The sequence below is a fragment of the Hippopotamus amphibius genome, chromosome 8, assembly GCF_030028045.1.
Source record: "Hippopotamus amphibius kiboko isolate mHipAmp2 chromosome 8, mHipAmp2.hap2, whole genome shotgun sequence".
Taxonomy (NCBI): Eukaryota; Metazoa; Chordata; class Mammalia; order Artiodactyla; family Hippopotamidae; genus Hippopotamus; species Hippopotamus amphibius.
Genome location: NC_080193.1, coordinates 129,239,424 through 129,247,961, shown reverse-complemented (window position 1 = coordinate 129,247,961; position 8,538 = coordinate 129,239,424).

The following is an 8,538-nucleotide window of genomic DNA, read 5'->3' as shown; positions in this document are numbered from 1 at the left end:
TTGTTTTCTACATCTGTGTCTCTATTTCTGCCTTGCATTTCCTCTTTTATAGTTGTTAGCATTTGCCTTATGTACTGAGGTGTTCCTATATTGGGTGCATATGTATTTATAACTGTTATCTCCTCTTCTTGGATGGATTGCTTGATCTTTATGTAATGTCCTTTCTTGTCTCTTGTAACATTTTTTATTTTAAAGTCTATTTTATCTGATATGAGTATCGCTACTCCAGCTTTCTTTTGATTTTCATTTGCATGGATTATCTTTTTCCATCCCCTCACTTTCAGTCTGTATGTGTCCCTAGGTCTGAAGTGGGTCTCTTGAAGACAGCATATATATGGGTCTTGTTGTATCCATTCAGCCAGTCTGTGTCTTTTGGTTGGAGCATTTAGTCCATTTACATTCAAGGTAATTATTGATATGTATGTTCCTATTAGCATTTTCTTAATTGTTTTGTTTTTGTTTTTGTAGGTCCTCTTCTTCTCTTATGTTTCCCACTTAGAGAAGTTCCTTTAGCATTTGTTGTAGGGCTGGTTTTGTGGTGCTGAATTCTCTTAGCTGTTGCTTGTCTGGAAAGCTTTTGATTTCCCCGTCAAATCTGAATGAGATCCTTGCTGGGTAGAGTATTCTTGGTTGTAGGTTCTTTCCTTTCATCACTTTAAATATATCATGCCACTCCCTTCTGGCTTGCAGAGTTTCTGCTGAGAAATCAGCTGTTAACCTTATGGGAGTTCTCTTGTATGTTATTTGTCATGTTTCCCTTGTTGCTTTTAATAACATTTCTCTGTCTTTAATTTTTGTCAGTTTGACTGCTATATGTCTTGGTGTGTTTCTCCTTGGGTTTATCCTGCCTGGGACTCTCTGTGCTTCCTGGACTTGGGTAGCCATTTACTTTCCCATGTTAGGGAAGTTTTCAACTATAATCTCTTCCAATATTTTCTTGGGTCCTTTCTCTCTCTCTTCTCCTTCTGGGACCCCTGTAATGCAAATGTTGGTGTGTTTAACATAGTCCCAGAGGTCTCTTAGGCTGTCTTCAGTTCTTTTCATTCTTTTTTCCTTATTCTTTTCTGCATCAGTGATTATCACCATTCTGTCTTCCAGGTCACTTATTTGCCCTTCTGCCTCAGTTAATCTGCTATTGGTTCCTTCTACTGTATTTTTCATTTCAGTTATTGTGTTGTATATCTCTGTTTGTTTGCTCTTTAATTTTTCTAGGTCTTTGGTAAGCTTTTTGATCTTTACATCCAGTCATTTTTCAAAGGCCTGGATCATCTTCACTATCATTATTCTGAATTCTTTTTCTGGAAGGGTGCCTATCTCCTCTTCATTTAGTTGTTTTTCTGGGGTTTTATCCTGTCCCTTCACCTGGTACAAAGTCCTCTGCTTTTTCATTTTCTCTGTCTTTCTGTGGCTGTGGTTTTCAGTTCTACAGGTGAAATACTGCTGATACTGCTGTCTGCCCTCTTGTGGAGGAAGCTATCTACGAGGCTTGTGTGTGCTTCCTGATGGGAGGAACTGATGGTGGGTAGGGCTGGGTGGGTGGAGCTCAGTGAGACTTTAATCTGCTTGTCTGCTAATGGGTGGGGCTGTGTTCACACCTTGTTGGTTGTTTGGCCTGAGGCTACCTAGCACTGGAGCTTACAGGTTCTTTGGTGGGGCTAATGGCAGACTCTGGGAGGGCTCACACCAGTGAGCACTTCCCAGAACCCCTGCTGCCAGTGCCCCTGTCTCCTAGGTGAGCCACAGCCACCCCCCACCTCCACAGGCAACTCCCCAACACCAGCAGGTACATCTGGTTCAGTCTTCTATGGGGTCACTGCTCCTTCCCCCTGGGTCCTGGTGAGCACATTTTTTGTGTGTGCCCTCCAAGAGTGGAGTCTCTGTTTCCCCCAGTCCTGTGGAGGTCCTGCAATCAAATCCCACTGGCTTTCAGAGTCTGATTCTCCGGGGATTTCTCCTCCTGTTGCTGGACTCCCAGGTTGGGAAGCCTGACGTGGAGCTCAGAACCCTCACTTTAGTGGGTGGACTTCTGCAGTATAACTGTTCTCCAGTTTGTGAGTCACCCACCCAGCATTTATGGGATTTGATTTTAATGCGATTGCACCCCTCCTACCATCTCATTACGGCTTCTCCTTTGTCTCTGGATGTGGGGTGTCTTTTTTGGTGAGTTCCAGTGTCTTTCTGTCGATGATTGTTCAGCAGTGAGTTGTAATTCCGGTGCTCTTGCAAGAGGGAGTGAGCACACGTCCTCCTACTCTGCTATCTTAATCCTATCTCCTCTTCTGCTTGGATTTTGCTGGGCTTCTTGAATTTGTAAATTTATACCTTTCCCCAAATTAGGAGACTGGCCACCATTTCTTGACATTTTGGAGGGCTCCTTCTCTCTTCTTGATAATTCTGGGATTCCAGCTGTATGTATGTTAGATTGCTTTATATTGTCCTATAGATTTCTGAGGCTCTTCCATTTTTTCCTCTGTGTTTTTCAAACGGAATAATTTCTAGTTCTGACTTTCTTCTACCATCTCAGTCTGTCCAGTAAATGCAGTTTTAATTTCATATGCATGTTTTTTCAATTCTAGGATTTCCATTTGTTTCTTTTTTATAGTTTTTATTTTTTGTTTATGTTCTCTACTTGTTCATTGTGAGCATATTTTCTTTTATGTCTTTGAACATATTTATAATAGTTCCTTTAAATTCCTTGTATGCTAATTCCAACATCTGGGTTATTTTAGTGTTGGTTTTTATTGATTGCAACTCATTATTGGTTGTGAAATAAAATTAGAAATTTGTGCCTATCATTAAATGATTAAAAAAGAATGAAAATAGCAATGTGTATAGTGAGCACCTTATTTTGTGAAAAAATTATTTATATATGTATATATAAACACATATGTGTTCTTAATTGCTATGTAAAATGTATTTGTTATTGTGTTTATGGTAAAAAATGTTTGAAAGCCACCAGCTAGAAGACAGATATGTAATGGGATCTGTTTCAGAAAAAAAGACCTCAAGTTCTTAGAACTAGAGCTTTCCTGAGGGAAACAAATGTGTGTACAGATTTGGTGAGCTCTTTTATTTCAAAGGAGTAAAAAGAGAAGATAGAAGCACTTGATTGGTATTTGCCAAAACTTGGCTTTCTATATTAGAATCTCTGGGTTTCTTGTTAAAAAACTAAAATGGTGCTTCCCAGACCTGGCTCAGAACTTCCCAGGGGAGAGCAGGAGAAATCTGCTTGTAACAAGTTCTCTCAGGTGACCCTTAGTGAAAGGAAAGTCTGAGAATAGAGGTTTACATAAGAGCTTAGCATCTGTGAAAGAAATGATAATAATGGCTACCATTAATTGAGCTTTGACTTGGATAACAAGCCAGAGAGGCTAAGTAATTCATCTGAGATCACACACCTTGAAAGCAATGGACCTGAGATTCCAAAGAGGATTATCTGAACTTAAGCCCTAACTCTGAACCACTGAGTGGAGTAGAGTCTAAGATACCAAGTCTACAGAGAGGCAGGGAAGTCAATTGCCCTAAGCAATGGTTTGGTGGGGCTCTACTCTGTTAGCTGTGTGACCTTAGATTCCAGAAGTTCTTTGGGCTTTGATTTTCTTCTCTGTAAAATGGGGGTCTAATGACACTTGTCTCTCAGGTTTTTGAGGGGTGTGGTCTGCATTACATGGTGGACGAGTGCTACAGGTCTCTGTGTTCTGTCTTTTTATCACACTCTTCCTTTTCTCAAAAAGGGGAAGTAATGAAGGGAGTGTCAAGGAGATCATGGGTCCTTTTGAAGTCAAACTTGGGGGGAGGGGACCTCAAAGGCTAGGAGGAGAGGAGGCCAGCTCTGAGAATGCAGGTCAATCTCTTGAAGTTGGCAGACAAGGACAGGAGAATGCAAAGGGCCTGTTTGGACTTAGAAAGGGCTTCTGGGATGAGCTATAGATGGCCTTTCTAAGATTTCCCTGTACCAGTGGTCTTCAAGACATCAGTGCAGTCTCCTTTTGACTTGGTTAAAGTGTATTTCCAAAGCCTAGGGACTTCATTTCCTCACTGGGATATTTTGAGGATTTGTATTTTAAAGTACATCAGTTGTTTCAAGTGAAAAGTGTTGTATAGAAGGAGGGCCAAGAATCATTCGATTATCTAATTTTCATGTTTACATAGCATTTGTTTTAAAGTAGTAAGAATCTACATTTCAAATGTGGTTACAAAATCAGCCTCCACTTAAACAGGTAAGTGCATTTTAATGAGGCTTAATTTAAAAGCATTCATTTGCGTATTGAAATTTGCTTGAGCCAACTTGCAGAATGTGATCTCCTGAGCACTGGTTTTCTAGTGTTCTGAGAATGTGGCAGTTCTTTCAAATTACTTTACATGGCCTGGAAATGTTAGCTCAATTGGTATAAGGCTTAGCAGAATGGAGAAGGTTCAAATTAAATTATTGTATTAGTTACAATACAATAATTTTCCAAGTCATTGTTAGAATTTTCTTGGGATTCTATAGAATTCCAAATATTTTGGAGTAGTGTGTTAAACATACTTTATTCTACAGCTCATCTGTATTTAAATGAACAGGCATGGGAACTTAGCATATGAGAATTTGCCAAATCAGAAATAGATGGCTGCCATTTTCTACTGATACCTTCATCCAAAAGTCAAGGTGTATTAATACACTTATTAAAAGTTTAACAATTTTGGAGAGACTTCTATAGTTATATAAAATGAGGTTGATTTGTTTATTGTAAACCTTTATTAATTGTGAAAGATAACACACAGAGAAAAAGTGCGTAAAACACAAAGTATGATGAATAATTACAAAATGAATATCATTAGAAAAAAACACAAAAACACCACCCAGATTAAAAAAATAGGACATTGCTTTTACCCCCAGAACTGCTTCCCATGTGTCCCGTTCAGGTCACCTCTTTCTCAAACTTCCCCTTCACCCCAGGTAACCATTATCCTGACTTTTATGGTAGCTACTTCCTTGCTTTTTAAAGTTTTGCCTGTTTTTGAACTCTATACCTAGATGGACTAATACTAAGAAACATTAACTTGGCTACCCAGCCTGCCCACATCCATGTGAACCTGGCTGGGTAACACAATTCCCACAGCTCATCAACCTCACTGGGAGGCTTTGTTTTCCTAATATCAGTCCAAGAAAAGTTTTGGTCTTTTTGGCTTTAAATGACCCACCTCATTTCTTGTCTCCCCAGCTTCATCTCCCAGAGCCTAGACTCAGTGCTGGATTAAGTTCTTCAGTTTGGCAGTGCTTTTTTTCTACTCAGTCTTTACCAAGAGATTAAATTGTTATTTTTTCTTTAACACTACAGGAAGTTTTCTTTTGTATATGTCTTGTTTACTCAACTTTATAAGATTCATCCATGTTGTAGGTGTATCTCTTGTTTGCTCATGTTCACTGCTGTATAATATTCCAATATGATTTTATATATGTGTGTATAATATATAATAACTTATCCATTCTATTATTGATGGACATTGGGTTGACTTCATTGTTGTTAAGAATTTCTTGTGCTTGTCTCCTGGTACAAATATGTGTGCATTTCTGTTGGATATGTACCAAGGAATGGAATAGAGAGATCATGGGATATGTGTATCTTATACTGTAGTAAATAATTCCAAGCTATTTTTCAAAGTTGTTGTGGTAGGCATTTGTGCAATATAGTTTTTTAAAAAATGTGGTCAATATAGAAAAATAAAAGGTAAAATAAGTCATTCTTCAGTATGCATCTGTTAAATTTTGTCATTAAAAATGGCCTACTCTAAGATATCAGTATAGATGAGCTCGGGCTCAAGTAACATGGTCTACTTTCATGATTGTTCCTGTTCTAGGCACTTCTGGATACCCCTGGTAACATGGTGGCTCTCCAAGGGAGATTAGTATACTTGTAGATTGGTAAGACACTGGCAAATGCCCCGGTGGGTGTCTTGGAGTAAGTAGGACAAGATCTAGGGTTCTTTTCATAGGTCCTGTGTTCCACCCAAAGCAAGAGTCCCCTATGAGGGCAGCTTTTTGTTTTGTTTTGTTTTTTAATAGCTGCTTTCTGCAGAGCTGTAATCACTCCTGTGATATGCTTTTTGCTCTAAATGTATTCTCTTACCATCTGATGTTCTGGTTACAAGGGAGGGCCTCATTTAAGTTCCTGCCCAAAATTATATGGCTTTTTGATTTGCAAATAGCTAAATCAAGAATGAGTTAGGGAAATGATTTCTCACTTTTTTTTTTTAGGCTGACAATCTATTAAATTTTTTTTTTTATTGTGGACTTTTTCTAAACATACAAAAACGTATAAAGAATGGTACTCCAAGCTTTGATAATTATCATTTTATGGCCAATCTTGTTTACATCTCTCTCACCTCTCTTCCCATTGGATTATTTGGAAGGAAGTCCACACATCAAATGATTTTATCATAAATACTTCAGCATGTATCCCTAAAAGCTAAAGATTGTTTAAAAAAACACAGCCACAATACCACTATGACACTTAAATAATACTATCAAATATCTTCTCAGGATCGAAGTTTCCCCAGTTGTCTCATGAGTGCTTTGTTATGGTTGGTTTATTAGAATCAGTGTCCTATGAGGTAGACACATTGCATCTGGTTTCTAGATCTTCTAAGTCTCTTATTTTCTATTTTCCTTGCCCTCTTTCTTTTCTTGCTGTTGATTTGGTGATTAAACTGTGTCATTTGTCCAGTAGAGTTTTTCTACCTGAGATATTTATAATCTTATTCCTGGTGATGCAAATTTTATTTCTGTGGTGATAAAGGCCATTTTAAACCATATAATAGTAGTTATAATTTTAGTATCTTTTAAGAAAATGTATAAATGATAAAAGGCTACTAAAAATTCAGTAACACTTCCAAATTAGTTTTTTGTGTGTGTATGTAAGCGAAATAGCTGAAAAATTGTAAGTCAGTGAATTCTCACTTTGTGGTCAGTACTCCTTTACTATTGAGGAGCCATAATAAAATAGAAGTCACATGTTTATTGATATCTATTGTATCAGAAATTAAAACTGAACAATTAAAATATTTATTTGTTAATTCATTTAAAAAATAATAAATCCATTAGATGTTAACAAATAACACACTTGTGAGAAAAAAGACAATGTGTTCTAAAACAAAAAAAAATTAGCAAGAAGTGATATTGTTTTACATCTGTAGTAAATCTCTTTAATGTCTTGCTTGATAGAAGCCAGTTGGATTCTTATATCTACTTTGGGATTCAGTCTGTTACAACATTACACACTGAGTTGCCTCTGGAAATTTTGCTGTAGTGTTTTTTGTTTTTTTGTTTTTTGGTTTGGTTTGGTTTTTGTGGCCGTGCTGCTCAGCATGTGGGATCTTAGTTTCCGGACCAGGGATTGAACCTGTGCCCCCTGTAGTAGAAGCGCAGATTCTTAACCACTTAGACCGCCAGGGAAGTCCCTGCTGTACATTTTTGAGAGATTGACAGTGAAAAAGGCAAATAAAATCTTGGTTTTGTTATGAAAACAGTTTTGACCTCATGGAGCCTCTGAAAGTGTCTAGGAACCCCTGTGGGTTCCTGGACCACACTTTGAGAACTGCTGTAGAATACTGATGTGTGGAAGACAATCATTATTCTTATTAACATGCAGACAATGCTTAGTGAAGGTGTGCATTTAAGCATCCCTTGCAAGTACTCAGCTCACCTGTCTCCCGGATCTCCATGATTTCTTCCTCCTTGTCCCAAGTTTGGGACTGGCAATACAAAAACATTCTATAGATATGGTAATGGTATTTTAATTATGTTCTAAGTTCTTTAAAAAAAGTGTTTACAATCTTTCCACACACCACCCACCCATCAGTTCTGTAGCAAGCTCCATAATTTCTTCCCGAGAGTGCAAATGAAGGTAGTGGAACAGAAATGCAGAAATATGGAAGAAGCTGGAAACGTGCGTTCTAGTTTCCAGAGAGCTGGGTGACCTTGGGCAAGCCATTTACCCTCTCTGAACCTCTGTTTCTTTAGCTATAAAACACAGGAGTTGGATCAGGTTATTTTAAGGCCTTTTCTGGGTCCCAAATCCAAGAGACGCTCTTATGGTTCGTAAATAAGTCCATCCTGATGTTTTCTTTAGCTCAGGGATGTAACATTGGCCTAACACACAGAGGAACCCACGGCAACATGAGAAAAGGGGCGTCAGAGGGAGAGCAAGGACTGAATACGCTGAGACACACTCAAAATGGAAGTGTAATGAGGTGTAGGAGTTCCTTGTTAAGGAGTTTTGCAAGATTTCCCATACCAAGAGGTATCCTCAGAAAAAGAACCAAAGCCCGGCACTTTTTTTTTGTCCTCCTAAGATCTTTATAGCCTTCCAAACGTCTTTCCCTAAGGAAAGTGTCAATAAACTACAGCTTGGAAACTAAAAATGGTTTTTACACTTTCAAATGGTTGAAATAAAAGCAAAAGATGAATACTCTTTTGTGACGTGAAAATCATGTAAAATCCAAATTTCAGTGCCCATCAGTAAAGTTTTATGATGCAGTCACGCTCATTCACTTATG